The 15927-nt window shown below is 34.5% G+C and overlaps 1 protein-coding gene across 1 annotated transcript in view; it reads left to right on the forward strand.

Annotated features, from left to right (window-relative positions):
* The window catches only part of LOC123706161 (toll-like receptor 6), a 135053-nt gene that overhangs the window by 53389 nt on the left and 65737 nt on the right, over positions 1–15927 (forward strand). The window lies entirely within an intron of this gene.

Consider the following 15927-nt stretch of genomic DNA (forward strand, 5'->3'; position numbering starts at 1 on the left):
AATGAAAATTTTGCAAAAACTCGAAAGTTGTAACAAAGCGGGCTAATTTAATTTGTATTCTGAACAAAAAGACATAACAGTAAACATTGTCGCTAACGAAGATTTTATGCAAAACTTTTGTATCCGAATACTTTTTAAACGTTTTTGTTCGGGATCCGTGTCCTAATTGAAACAAAAAACCCATTATTAGCGGGAACCGGGAAATACTTTCATTTGAGATAAGCAGGTAAGCTCGGATTTCTGCGGAATTGGCGCTAAACGTACCTAGATTGTGTTAAATAAGAGCTCACTGGAAATGTGTTAGATATTTTCAAAAGGTTTAGTTACAATTATAGCTATTTTTTCCACAGATTGCATTTTGCTTTAAAAGATAAACTGTATAAATGAAAAAACATAAATAAATTTTAAAATACGTTTACCTTTAAATGTTCTTCAAATCCCGTCTTTAACAACAATACCAGTGTAATCTTTTAAATTAAAATGATAATCATAATGTTATTAATACCTCACACGAACCCGCGACCCGTTAGGTAAGGAACAATGGCGGAGCTGCGAACAATGCGCTCGCCCTCTAATCCCTCTGAATCCTCTCGCGGTAATCTTCCAAGCCTCAAGCCTTTTTCAGCCGCTTTGCACACTTACGTCATATTTACCTGAATACCTTAAATCAAAGGTCTACGGATTTTAGAGACTCTGATTTTATTTTTGCCTCAGATATTAAGAAGCCCATTGAATAGACTAAAGAAAAAGTTTTTGGAGATATTTCAGCGTTTCTATAGATATTTTTCTTGATATTTTCTGTCTGTAATATTATTGGTCTGAAACTAAGACTTTCGTGTTATTATTCACTCAATCATAAAAGGCTGAATTTATATATAACTTGGAACTTAACATAGGTATTCGTCTAAAACTTTTTTCTTAGAATAAATGGCTGTCCAAATAAGGCTAGTTTATTCTTGTAAAAAGTTATTTCTATGAATATTTTCTTAATAAATATAAATTACGATATCACTACATGCCACAGAAAAAATAAAAGCAACATTATTAACACGTCGTGAAAATAAAAAACCGTCAAGCATGAGTTAGAACATTGTCATGAGCACATTTATGCAAAGTATTCCGCACCATGTATAAGGAAATGAAAGAAATATTCCCTCAATATTTGGGAAAAAATGCGCGGACGGGAAAAAATAAATAGAGTTCATTTGGTTGTGAATAAGGAATTCAGAGTAAATCGCGGTCGGAAGTGTTTGCCGGCCGCTTCCGCCCGCCGAGCCTCAAGGCGCTGCTTTCCGGATCAGTTCAATTGTCTAACTCTTAGATGAAAGAAAGAAGGCATTTATACTTGAGGCATGTATGAGGCTCCCTTCTTTAGCGCTTGAGTCTCGAGTTACCACAACTCGCTGTTATCGATAAAACATTCCTTCCTGGAACATCTCGTACCAAAAACTTTCCTGCGATACCATATTGACTAATTTAGAGATAGATCCAATTAAAACTTGCAAGTTTTCGTATCAACCCATATAGTTTTGGTATCAATTCAAACAGTCAGTAAACAATACAAACTTAGATACAAAACAAACTATTTACCGCAATGTTAATGGTTTCGTTGATAATAAACTCGACAATTTATTTATAACACAAAACCGAAAACATCGCATAAAGTTAACATCGATTTTATTATAAAACGGACGGTCATCGCTAAACCTAAATCACATGCAAACCGCAAATTGCCATGCATTATTGAAAAAAGAGATGATAAAACAGCAAGCGAACTCGCAGTGTCGACACTCGGGCAGTATATATAATAAAGTGTCGGCGACACTAGTGTCCGGGAAAGTGTCGCGCACAGGTGTCAGCAGTAAATCTCGACTCACAATGGTGTGTGCGGATTTTTAGTGCACCTTCGCGATGTGTGTATAATCAGCTATGCGGAATGGAATACACAACGAATATAACAGCTCTTCCGACATTTTTCTTTGAGCATTATTATGATGTAATGAATATAGTCTATGAGACATGAATGTTGTTTAAATTATTCATCAATAGTTTTTAACTATACCCTACACAACCACAAATGTCTGGTCAGATCGTTATTGGTAAATAATTTAGTGTCTTCGATTTTGTCAAGAATAATATACTCGCTGTTTTTTCTTTTTTCCTATTACAAAGCTCCATGAAAATCACCATAATAAGAGGGTTACATTCTAAGTTTCCAATTCTATTGGTCACAGCGTCAACAAACAGTACAAAAAACAATTAAAGTGAGAATCGGGAGGTCTTTTTGTATAAAAAACACAAGACAGTGTAACGATAGAATCGTAGAATGAGAACAGAGGAGCAAAGTTAAATGACACAAGTTTAAACTGGTTTTAAAACCTTATAAAGCGTTCGCCATTTAACAAACTTGTGTCTTCTCTATAAATGTAAAGCAGTAGCAAATATATGCAGTTCTGTTAAAATAAAACTGGGCAATGTTTCATCCTCTCGCCGTGGCCGCAAGCGTACATAATATATTATTTTGTGTAAATGGCCGCCATCCCGGAAGCCCGCGGGCGCGCGCCGACTTTCCCGCCAAAACAACTTCTGCTTTCGAGACGTATTCTAATTTTTGAAACATTTTAGTTTCATATATTTAAATTTTTCGAGAGAGATTACGCTTTGAATCTTTCAGACTTGTGCAACTGAGATAAGTAAATGTAATGGTTTTGTCTGAGTAATTCTGTAGTGCAGTAAATTTAAATTTTACGATATTACTATGCAATATGCATATTATATTTTTCATCAGCGCTGTAATTGTAAACGGAGCCTTCATACTGTTATTTTTATAATAAGATCCTAAATTTTTGCTTCAATAAAAAATAGCAAGCGATAATAAATATTTCACGTACAGCCATAAACATTTCTAATTTAAAATAAATTACAGTGTTAGTTGAACAGTAACTAATCGGCGGCACGTACCGGTAATCTGTTCAGAATTCCCTCTAATGCATCTGCACAACTTGGCGCAACTTTTACAACTCCTACTTTTAACTACATACTTCTAGGACTTTGTGAGTGTACGTGTGTGTGTGTGTGTCGATAGCAGATGTGTGTGTGTGAAATGTTTGTTATACATTGCTCCTTTGTAAGCTATAATCGTATATAAACAAAGAGATTAAGCAATGTAATGCTTCCGCGATTTGCTTTAACAGTATTATAAAAATATCCGCTTGCACTCTATGTGTAGTTCCTGTTTTGAATATTGCATGTTTTAGCTGCTCATTATACAAATTTATTTTTATACTTGCGTTGCTTTCGTATGTACTTCTTACAAATATGAACTTTATAAAAAGCTCTAATATGTTTCATTATACTGATTACTTACATATAAATTTACATTAATTTTGAAACGAAGCTACCTAATTTACATTTCAATCTCCATTACTGGATGTACCTACAAACTTTTTACGACATATCAAGCGCTTGTTAGGTGTAATTTAATTTGTCAATGTGACGGCGGCACTCCATAAAACGGGTTTACGATGCGCAGACACGGTTTATGAGATGAGTAATTGAACACTTTATGGGATATTGCGATTGGTCTTCTCGATTTATTAATAACTCCTGCCGCGGCGGGCTCTTGCGCTAACCCATGGTTGGTCCTTTTATGAACCTTTTCCGTAGAGCGGTAGAGTGTAAACTAGATTTGTTAACAATGGGTCATGGGGTAGTCGTGTCATTCTTAATATAAAGTGAAACCTCAAAAATATAGAGAAAGGTAAAATTGGGTAACACTGATTTAACAAAATCGTAGTACCTACTTACACTAAACAAGCAATCGTAATCGACCAATCATTTTTAATTCCTGGATAATTTATTTACAGGTTAGCATTGTTTGTACGTTAAAACATCTCAATGTATCGTTACAGTAATACAAGTGTTTGTTTGCACAGTTCAAAGAAAACCACGAACAAAATCCACGCTAACAAACCTCATCTTCTACCCTTATATAACAACTTATTCTCACTTAAATCGCATCTATAATCCATTAAGCTCGAATTCAAACTTGGCACGCCATCTTGGCAAGAAACATTCGTATAAATAAAATCGATTCCATTACCGAGTGGGTACAATCGTGTCTAATATCGATTATGTTAAGTCGGTAATAACTCTCGATTTGTTTGCTCGACAGTCTCGGAGACGAACTGGCTTACTCGCTCATAAATCCCCAGATTCGAGTAGGATCCGAGTGAACGTATACGCAGTATCGATAACGTTAATCGAAGCTTATGTTTATTGACTCGTCTCGCCTCGACCTCCGCTCGCGTTCATTTTGTAAATGTAATGAAATCAACATTTGCTTAGCGAAGTGTTTTATGAACGAGATTATTTTGATGCAGTTTCTTCTGTATCTGCTCGTAATATTTTCTCCCTTGTACTGTGTACTGGATTAACATTCTCAGTAAAAGTTCTGAATAATAATGTTTTAATCCAGTCCTGCGACGTTTGTAAGCTTTTTACTGGTTGCCTGAAACAATTAGTATGTTATTGATACTATGTACATCTAGTGATAGCTACAATCAATCGCAATATTTTTATGTGTCTTAATTATATAATATTTTTTTTTATTGCTAATTTTATATACGGTAAGCGGTTTACTAGCTATTAAACTCAACATTATAAATTGACTATAAACTAAGCTACAATATCAACATTAATTGTTCCCTACCATCCCTTTACAAGTTTGTCACGTCATTACTGCTTATAAAATAAATATCTTAGATATTTTATAACAATAAAGCAATAATTGCACTTTACATTGTCCTCAAACCGGATTGATCTCAATTTATTTCAATTGACTATTTGCGTAGTCGTAAACTGTGTCATCATTTATAGATAAGCAATTTATGAATTTACAGAGAAATATAAACATTTTTATTTCACTGTCGGTTTATGATGAACAACGTATAACTCAATATTACTGGAAAACATTTTTATTTTATGAGCATATATTAATGTTGTCTGTAAGGGCAAGTTGCTACAACATGGGTTTGGTTTTGGTAACAACTATTTAAAAAATTGATTATTGCAACAGATGTAACCTGAAAGCATTCAATACATAATTATTTACACATTATTAATGTGGCTGCCTTATCATACTGTACCATACATTTTTTGTTTATAACTATTTACCAATTCACCTATATCACCACAACGCTTGGAAAGTTAAACGAACGCAGCTTAGCGGTGTGATCGCTCTAATGAAAGTAGGAAGCGTCCCAGATTTATGTCCCGCCTGATAGCCCCCGATAAGGCCCCACACGCAATTTAACCGGCCCAGATTTATTCCGTATCAAAAAGAAATTATAAGGATCGGCCCAAGAATAGAGCTTACCGCAACTTTAATAGCCCGTTGTTGGGTCTCACATAAATTACTATTGAGGAGGTTTTTTCAGTGTTATCTGTGTTGGTATTAAATCCATATTTAATACTGCCTTGAGGTTATATTGAAAAATTTATTTTAGTTAAGTTTCGGTTTAAATACGAAATTAATTACCTACTGAAATTGTATACCTACATACCTAATACCTATATAGGCTACACATATGTGTAGGTATATGTGATACTGATTTTGGTCAAAGAGGAAACATTTAATACATTTTTTTTTTTGAAACAAAAAAATATCATAAAATATACAATTAAAGACTATTATTTATCTGGATGTCAGGCGCCACGCCGCAGGCTACTCTTAAACTTGTCTTCTAATTTCATATTATTTTAGCAGAACACAAAATACAAACAATTGCGATGTTCTGTGACCTCGTTATAGGAGCGAGTTGTTTCGTAGTTATGACTTACATACGGTTACGGATAACTTTGCGGTTACGGATAGCTATCTTCGTGGTTACGGTTATTGCCGACAAACTTTTACAACAAACATCAAAGACTCAAGACGTTATCGATATACCGAGGAATGTATAAAACGGTATGTTAGTATCTTCGCTTAATTCCAGTGTAGAATAATCTTGCTCAAATACTTGCTTAATTCCAGTGTAGAATAATCTTGCTTCAATACTTGCTTGTATTTTCTTGTATTAACATTATAACTGAGAAGATTCAGATTGTATCGACTAATACAAGTCTTGTATATAAAACGGAGATCGTATCAAATAACACTAATGAAACAGTTCATTTATTATTATTTAGTTTGCCCGTGACCACACTCACTCTGTAGCTTTCCTCTTTTGATTTAATCAGAATACATATTAGTAATATAAAAACTTATTTAATTTCTAAACTAGTCAGTTAGGTAATACCTAGCCGAAGAGCGTCCATAATACTCAAAATTCTACCCTTTTCTGTTTAACTTTAGTCTTTATTCACATTGAACATAAAAAGCCCGGGTTAATTCCACATTCTGCGCGACACCGAAAAACATTTCGCTCCGAATACAACAAATATAAATCACGTATCCCGGAATGCTATCGAAATACATTCGGTACAAACCTGCAGAACATTAGCGAGTCACATCACTCATACATTTGCTACATTCACTGCCCACGATAACGTAATGTGTTTGTAGTTTATTCTTGTGCATTATACTTTTCCGTATTTAACGTAGGAATACATGTTTCAAATGTCTCTTTGACTATGTGTATGTGCAACCTCCTAAAATCATATTTGTAAGTAAAATTGCTACTTAAATAAATATTTTAAAACCCATCTAAATGAAAAACTAAAGTTAATATGAGTGTCGCAATATCATTGAAACACTGAGTCGCAAATCCAAATACTTTTCAATACCTATAAAGCTCCTTTTACAATACACGTCTTGTATTTAACTTCTAAAATTATTACTTAACAAGAGAACCCGAACAATTCCATAGTATTTATGGGCAATATCAATTACTTACAAAAGTTTCCAAGTTAAATCCTTTTCGTGCTTGAGCTCACGTGGTCTCCATTGTATCCAAATGTAAGAAAACTTTATAAACCTCAAGCGAGACCTTTCAATGCGAACAAATTAGATAATGTATACATCTAAGGGATATTCTATGAAAGAAAGCCACAATGTTATTTTAACTTTAATAATGTTTATTCGGAATCTTTCGTTGTGTTTTCAACTAGTTATTCCATTGAAAGACGTCTTTCTTATTTTATCAATAGTTAATATAACGTCTAAAAGAACCTTCTTTATTTTATAATTACAATATAAATCCTAAAAACGATTAACCTTCCATATAACAATAGTAAAACGAAATAGATAAACACACATTCCACGAAACAAATTCCGGGCGCTCACGCCTCAACACATATCAATTAAAAGCGGAGAGCCGCAAGCACTAAGCTAGACCTTACCTAGCCTTCCGCTGATTAATCTCGCCCCTAATGAAATAACTATAGCAACCCGCCACCCGCCCGAAGGGTTGCAATACACTCCTATTATACGCTAATTTATTGCTTTGATCGCCTCTCGATTCTCTTTTATTCATTATCAGTTAACGTTTTAATTTAGATTCTATTTTGGTTTTTAGCATTTCATTTCGTATTAATCTTCAAATTAGAGCTTATTGAATTTCGTTTTTAAGAGGCATCCTCAAGCATTGGATTACAGCACGACACTTAAGTTTCAATGCCGATGGTTTCAATACTAACCTAGTTTATATTACACCAAGATGGCAGTCTAAGTTCAAATCAAATATCTTGCCAAACCCAAATATTAAGATCGATTGTACAAAAACATCGTACTTTAGAAGTAAGTAATAATTCTTAAATATTTGTATCAGAAAACAATGCTTATGGCAGCAATAGAACCATCATTTATTTAGTGACTATGCAAATATTACTTCTAAGGAAGCAGAGCCAAATAAATAAAAAAATAATTTTACCGTAGTAGGTAATTTATATTCAACTAGGTTTCCGCCCGCGGCTTTGCCCGCGCTTTCAAAGAAAAATCCGCATAGTTCCCGTTCCCATGGGATTTCCGGGATTGCGTCATTTCCCGGGATAAAAAGTAGCCTATGTCCTTTATCGGGTATCAAAATATCTCCATACCAAATTTCATGAAAATTGGTTCAGTAGTTTAGGCGTGATTGAGTAACAGACAGACAGAGTTACTTTCGCATTTATAATATTAGTATGGATTGAGCGTAATAATTCAAACTATGTACGCTCCTCAGGCACTCGACGAACTCGCGATCGTTCAAAAAGCGGATTGTAGAAGCCATTACAATTAATTAACCGTCGCCGAGTATGCTAACAATACCTCGATAGCTTAATCTGATTGCCAGCGACGTTTACCCTTTGGGTGTCAGATATCGAGTGCCGACTATTCGCCCGCCTCACGGCGCGAAGACACCCGGCTGGAGCTCTTAATCCCGGAGCTCAGCCATTTTTATCGTTGACAAAAAATCCGGTTAATCTCCCCCTCCCCCCATTCGCATTCGATTACAGTTTCCGCCATAAATAAGCGAAGTTAAAACAAGTGCGAGCTGAACGAGCGCCAAGTACGTGAAAATAGCAATGAACTTGTACATTTGAGCGCTTCCACGAGCGAGCCAGAATTTACTCTATTTCATACGTTTAAAATGTCCCCGACGCTTGTTTTGTCTCTCGGAATGGTGTATGATATCTTATTTATTTTATGCTGATGTTTATTCTGCATTTTCACGTCTTTTGATTGAACTGTTTTGGATCTGACTTTTAGTATTTTTATCCTGTTATACGTATGTATTGAAACTTTGATTCTGACTGTGAATCTACTCGTTCATATAGCTTGCGGTGTTTACCTTTTAATACTATAATATTTTCTACATTAATTATATTTCACCTACTGGAAAAGAAGATTTACTCTAGATTTACGCGCAACCGATTCATGGGAAAATCAAGCATGAACAGGAAATATACATTAAATAAAGTTTAAAATTTACGGAAATTATCAGACTTGCTCAAAATTCTCGTTACAGAAGACGCTCAGCAGTTTGCTCGTAGCATACAAAGACATGAAGAAAGTTAATGCAATTGTTCCATCCTATTTTCCTTTCAACGGACAATGATTTCCAACAGTGCTTAGAATTTCAAACAGCACTCACGAACGCAAGTACATTATTGGATCCCCAGAGCCGATACAGCCCAAAAAGAAGCGGCATTCACCTCTCCAACGGATATTAGGCGCCTAAAGCAATTCGCCAGTCGGAATGATCCGCAATCAATCGGGAACGCCATTTCTGAGGCGCCCATTTATCACGGCTATCATTTGTTTTGCTATTGTTTGTATTGCCTACATTGCCTACTAGTCGAACATTCACTGTGCTTTTCATTACCTTAGCTGTCAGAATATTTGTTTATGACACAATATTAATGTTACGTTACATAGTATATTTCGATTATAATTTTTTCTTAATAATATATCGTTATCAATTCATTTTGTTTCGTACAAATGTTGTTTCAATCAATTCAATATAAAGTAACTGAAACTTACGAAATCAAGTTGTTCCGCGTAACTCAAATCCCGAGCTGGATTCTGCTCAGGTTAGTTGCAATGGAAGTTCCCCGAACTGAAGATCTAATTAAATAAGGATTCAATAGAGCAGTAGCAACACTGGGCGACACAGTGTGTACACTCACGAAATAATGAAAGCAGGCGTAAGGGTGGTAATGACTCGCCGAGGACCCTCCAGAAGCAATGGAACGTGCTCACTCCACCTGTCTGCTTATTTTTCTTACCATTGTACCACGTATATAATGTAAAACTAACGACCCTTTCGAAAGGTGTGCGTATTAAAAAAAGTAATTAGACGCGTTGTTTGTGAACCGTCTAGCGTTCTGTCAATTACTGCCTATTGAATGACATCATGTATGCTTTTCGTTATGTCGACATTATCTGCTTGTAATTACTTTCGTGTTCATTTTGACGGCTTTGAATAAATCAATCAAATCAAACTTGAATGATTGAGAAGAAATCTTAATGTGCCTATTATGTATACAAGTTTGTATATTTTATCTAAGACACGAAGCAGCTTTAGATACGAGCTTTTTATACGAGTAGGTACTAAATGCATAAATGAAATTATATTATGCAGAGTCAAAACATTACCAGCGTATAAAAATAAAATTAAATATTTAAAATGCGCTGCGGTGGAGGTATTAAAAGCGAGGTGATTATCATTACACTGCATTACGAATGCACACGGTCTGTTAAAGTGAAATTATTTACGGAGCCGTCTCCCACAGACAGACAACCTGTCGTGCACTCGACCACAACCAATTTTATGTCATTTTGTATATATTTTAACTGTTGCAAGCGAAATTCGCGATCGGATATAATTTTTAACCCGTACGTAGTAAAGCTTTCAGACGTCAAGCAATGTTACTTTATTAGTATTCTATCCCACTTTTCTTTCGAGTTACTTTTACTAAGAAATATTCAGTATAAATTGATTTCAGAACCGGTGACATTTAATTGTTTTATGTTTTATGTAAATCTCATAATTCGAAAGCTTGTAAAAGAAGTCTTGTTAAAGGAATAAATATTTGTGTTTGACATTGAACATTCGGCTTTGATTTTAAACGTTTTTCTGCGAAAATATTTTTACAATTATAACAGCATCTTTTGCCTTTAGCAAACATATTTCTATAAAAATATTTGTACAAGGTATTACTAAGAAAATTATTTTTTTCTTTTGATAATTTCGAAGTTGAAATAACATAACCAATTGTCTTCCAATTGTATTTTTAAACAATCCAATTAGTGCATCCGAATTGTGAGCAAGACACCGGACATTTTGCTAATTCGAATCGAGCTGTAGTTACCCCATCTGGGGACAAAGGACGATGGTTTCTAATTACGAAGACGGTTATGCAAATGGAGGGCCGGGGTTCTAATAAACATGCGCTCTTGCGGCCGCCCCAATTGTTCCATACTGCAATCCACTGGACATTTGTACTGGCTATTGTTAAACGCTAATATAGTCTTATACCACTTTTCGTCTCTATTTGGACGTTGTTAAAGTTATTCTGTGAAATAGTATAAAGGCAATATTTAAATTATTCGTTTGTATTCAGAACTAAACTTATGTCGTTACTCAATACTACTTTTCACGGTAATATTTAAGCGATGGAATTTCACAATTAAATATATTATCTTGCTTAGTAAATGAAACACCTAATTTGTTCACTGAATTGAATAAGATACGTAGAAGTTCAGAGAATTTGCGTTGTTTATTGATATGATGTTCTGCGTCTTACAGAGGACTATAGTAGATAATATCTAAATATAATATGATGTACAAACATTTTTAAACATTCACATCTAACCTTCCATACACCACTCCACATAAATCCCAGTTAGATCCAGTTATCTGTATTGACTATCTGAAAGCGTTATCATTGGTCAAGACGTAGCAACTGGCAGTAAGCAGTAAGCACGGAGGCGCTATTTAGCCGCGCGGCAAATTGTCCGACGAAGGAAATCGGCCGCTCGTGCCGTGACTGCCCGAAACTGGGCTAAAAGCCCCCCATCCATTCCCGGGGTAATTTTTCACGGAAAACTGTCCGCAGACAGGCTGCCGGTTAAACGAGTTTACGAACGTTTTAAAATCCGCTTCACATTTCGCAAATTTTCAGAGCTTTATACCGTTAAATTGCGCCCAGACGCAGCTCTGCATGTCCCCGACGGTTTGCGACGTTCTTTATGGCTGCTTGCTTTTATTAGGTAAAGACGGACACATTTTATAATCGTTGTCGAATTTTTCAAAAACGTTTACAGTAATACTCCTATGACTGCTTACGGTTATCTTATCTAAATATTAAGTTTGAATGATTATTTAAACTTATAATTACGTGTATTTATTTAGCATAAACATATCTTAATCTGATTACTTTAATAAAAGCTCCAAGTTTATGATTAAAAAAGTAAGCTCTAAGTTTATAATAACATTACTTTATAATTAAAAACGTTTCCACGAATTCTCAATAATTCTTACGTAAACAGCTTTTACTCACTCCTATTTTATATAATTACATTAGAAACAGTTCTGGATTCATCTTTAATAAAAGCTCTATCTTATAATAATCAATATAACTATCTAGCTATACGCTTCTAAAAGTTATTTAACACTAGCGGTCCGCCCCGGCTTCGCCCGTGGTACATAAAAGGTAGCCTATGTTCTTTCTCAGGGTCTAAAGATGGTCTGTGCCAAATTTCATCAAAATCGGTTTAGGGGTTTAAGCGGGAAAGCGTAACAGACAGATAGACTTACTTTCGCATTTATAATATTATTAGTAGAGATAGTAGAGATTTCCAGTAGCTTTAACAGGTGAAAAACGAGCTCATTATAGTAACAGTCAAAGTTATAACGTCATCTAAAAAAATTGTCAAATGTTACACTTATATTTTCTCCCGTTGTTTTAACATGATTCACACATCAGATCAGGCACATCAATATCAAAGGTGAAGGGTGACGAGGTGACGCGCATAGCTATGTGTTGTCTAAATTCAAGTACTCTTTCCCAAACGTCGATATTCGTGTTTTGATGTCTGTGTGTGTATTGTTCGCGTGATTGTAGCTGGTTTTTTGTTGATAGTGTCGCTTGGTGTTATGAGATTTTGCGTCGTTTGTATACAGAGGCTTCCTATTCATTCTGTGAATACGTTTATAGTATACGTTGATATATAGAATGTGAGGTTTGATAATCTTTGTAACTATTGAGATTGGAAAGGGATACAAAACAATCAGCAAATTTACAAAATATCGCAAGTAAAATCGCATGACTTTTACTATACCTAAATCATCTTGAACAAATATACAAAAAGTCACTACTAATATCGGCGACTTTTTTACAAAATAACAAGAGCTAAGATGAAATAAAGATTCATTAAACGAAGCTACATTTTTCGTCAAACATTATTCTAATTATATTTTCGTCTTCAAATTAGTTTGTTTTAGCCGAGTGTATATCTTTCATTAATATTAAATACCGTATTACATTTATCTGAGCAGAATAACAATGAAATTACGATGTCAATACTTTTATACAAGTCCTAAAATCCAATATTTCCTTAAGTTTCTAATGCCTAAGACATCGATTTCTGTTACTGTAATCAAAGACTACATCTAATGAATCGACCTATACATTTGTATAGCCCAATAGGAAACAAGGTACTTCACACTACAACCCCCCCTCCCCCTACAGAACCTTGTTTTAATTACGCAACACACGCCCCCCGTTTGCGCCCACTACGCAAATGTTCGTTTCATTAACTAATTTACGTTTTTAATGCTGTCTGGCGGTTTTGTTAACAGTTGCTGAGTAAAACCACAGTGACTGTATTATTCTTGTGATATTGAGAATTCTTATCGCGAAATGTGAAACTAATGATTGGCTCTGTTAAATGGGAAGAAGCATGTGTATTGATGAGCATGATATGATAATCGGTAATTAAAGCTTTTTGTTATCACGACAATCAATAAAAATGAAAATTAATAAACGGAAATATTATGAAAAATTACGCGATGTATCCATCGATGAATATTCCTATGAAAAAGACAATTATGAGAGTAACGAAGGCATTCTTACGTAAGAACTGTGTAAGACATCGATCTTTTCCATTTTTTTCGAATGTTCTCTCACGGATTATTTATAATATATTCCTTCTTACATAACCAGTTCTTTCCTTTTAAGTATTCTTATAATATCTAAACAGATGAAAACCGTGAGAATATAACATCAAAACAATTCCAGTCCACATCATAAGTTACGTCTCATGAAAGTTTAAAGCGCAATGAATGTTACAACACGCACAGGCAACGCCGTGGGCTTCCGCTATGCTATATATCATAGCTTGCAGGTTATACCGGGGACTTGTTTGAGAGAAATATTATCAAGATGTCCTTAAAACTAGCTTTAATTAAAGGTACAAGCTATACATAGTTTTCAAGTGTTTAGACAAAGTGTAGTGGAATTATTTTAATGAGTGATATTAGAGTACAACAATTATGTTGTTTAAATAATTTGGTTGTCTCCCAATTCCAAATAAAACAGCGTCATATAATCTCAAAATGCGCATGAATTATGCACGAATACTATACACAATATATGTTATACACAAGCTAGAAGATAATAGATATTTAAGTGTACAATCTCAACCTCCCACTTAATGATTTTCCATAGAAATTGGTACAGAGATAGCTTCGTGAGTGAACTGAGAGTATCCCGGGGCAAAACAGTACACCGGAGTAAAATACAAATCTACGTTTGCATAAACAGGCCAGTCAGCGTGTGGCGAGATAAATATTTCTTTGAAAGCACGAAACACCCGGAATATTTTTATTTCGAGCGAATGAGCTTGAGTTTCCGAAAGCATTGTGGAGCGGGGAGACTGGGAAACAACGCACAAAGAAAATGCGGAGAAAACTTTCGTACAGAACTAGCGTAGCCTACTTATTTTTTGTGCTGTCGCGACAATTAATACTGTAATTAATCATTTGTTTAACACTGCTGTAGCTCAAGTTACATTTGTTTGATCTATGAAAAGAAAAATGATCCGTGACACTACTTTATTAATGAACACGCCTATTTAAGACGATGGTAAAACAATGTAGGTTTGTAAACAAAATTTCATAATTACTTATCTACTGAATTTGATTGTGACGTAAGTACACAATTATCACTGTGAATATAGACAAGATGAAAAAATAAATAAAACGTAAATTTTTACCGGAAAATTATCGTTCGAAAATACCAACCTATAAATCATAGCAAGGCATACAATTACCTGAATTGCATTGGCAATGTTATCAACAGCTACGAGATCGTAAAGCAGGGTCGGTACATAACTCAAGTGTCGATTGTCGTAAGCCCAACGTAGTTCAGAGCCACTGCCTCTGTAAGGTATTCCATAAATCACCAATTGTCGTAAGGGACTTTGGTAAAGGAGTGTAATGATTTGAACGTTTGCGTTCTAAAACATAAGAAGAGTTACGAATGTGAGAATATTTGTCTCTTGTGACAAGCTCAAACTTAAATAATTGCTCATTCCATAAAACTCATTTTAGAAGCGCTTTAAACATTTAATATCTAACACCACGTAGAAATAAAAACTACAAATTAATACTTTTAATTACTGTTCAGATTTCTTAAGTTTCTCATCATTCCAGAAAGGGTATAAATACGTTTCTGTGCTATAAATAAATGGAACTTTATTTCTGAACAAGAAACAATTATAACCGTATTTAATTCAAAAATCTTCACGATTAAACGCCAAACTAAATATATCAAATCAAATATTAAGGGAAGCGAAATTAATTACATTTACATAACTAACATTGCCGTATAAATATAAACAAGGCAACATTATTAGCTCGCGAAATTAATGTATGTTTTCCATATTATTACAATATAATATAAAATGCGATGTTTCGGTCTTGGAACGAGTTTTATGCCGTTATGAAGAATTTGATAATATTTGCAATGCTCCAAATATTTATTGCGCTGCGATACTGAAATATGGTTTATAACAAAGCTTTTATATCTGAATGTATATTTGTATACTATCCTGTTCACGTTTGTTTTTCCGTACAAACAGATACTTTTATAATTAAACTGTTGTTACTTTTGCGAATATCGTTAATGAAATGAAAAACTAATTAAGGAATTTAGCCCACTCCTGGGATTTTATCACAACTATAACTAGTAGGTAGTAATGTATTTTAAATATATATATTATATGTATATGCCGCAGTCTTACAGAATATGTTTTCCTCGAGCTACTTGTAATAATGAAGCTCAATTTCAATGCTAGAATTTACCCTAGTCATTCAGGCCATCATCTATACGCTACAGCCATCTTTTACAACCATTAGGTCTACCACAGAACCTCCGGTAACGATACATCTAAATCCCAAATCATTAGTAAACATGTCTGCGAATCGGAGTCGGCTCGGA

Source organism: Colias croceus, chromosome 3, assembly GCF_905220415.1.
Source record: "Colias croceus chromosome 3, ilColCroc2.1".
Classification (NCBI taxonomy): Eukaryota; Metazoa; Arthropoda; class Insecta; order Lepidoptera; family Pieridae; genus Colias; species Colias croceus.